General features: G+C 45.3%; 1 non-coding gene across 1 annotated transcript; it reads left to right on the top strand.

Moving 5' to 3' along the window:
• The first annotated feature begins 52 nt into the window (after positions 1–52).
• On the top strand, positions 53–171 carry LOC117114990. The gene has a single exon (XR_004446474.1). It is a non-coding gene; the product is annotated as a 5S ribosomal RNA (ribosomal RNA).
• The last annotated feature ends 387 nt before the right edge of the window (positions 172–558 follow it).

Raw genomic sequence — 558 nt, 5'->3', positions numbered from 1 at the left:
GATAATTATGATATATGCCGAGATTAACTATGAGAGGAAATACCACTCACATGTCTACGGTCATAATACGTTGAAAACACTGGTTCTCGTCCGATCACCGAATTTAAGCAACGTCGGGCCCGGTTAGTACTTGGATGGGTGACCGCCTGGGAATACCGGGTGCTGTAGACTTTTTACATTCCCCCCCCCCCAAATTCTAAAGTAGGGGTGCGTGAGAGTCCACACAACCTTGGGCCCACTTAGTTGGGGCTGAGGTGCAAACATTTTGAGAATATGGACCTCTAAGTGCTCGGAAATTGTACTCTCATACCTTAAAAATCATACAGGTATTATATGTTCATATCAACAATACGCAATTAATTCGTTGGTGTTAGGCCGGTTCGAGGGTCGTTTGAACAAAACGGCAGTCTTCTTCTGTCTAAAGCATCCTAGTTAGTGCCGTAGTAAAATGGTTGGTTTATTGTTCAACACCGATGTTTGCAAAAAATGTACACGCGCAGCAGAGTGGTCAGGGGAGTCAGAGGAAATCCCCGCCAGACAAGCGCGCGTTGATATGAA

The sequence above is a fragment of the Anneissia japonica genome, unplaced genomic scaffold (assembly GCF_011630105.1).
Source record: "Anneissia japonica isolate Jap-2015-1 unplaced genomic scaffold, ASM1163010v1 scaffold86212_len568_cov83, whole genome shotgun sequence".
Taxonomy (NCBI): Eukaryota; Metazoa; Echinodermata; class Crinoidea; order Comatulida; family Comatulidae; genus Anneissia; species Anneissia japonica.
This window is presented reverse-complemented; position numbering and strand designations above follow the sequence as displayed.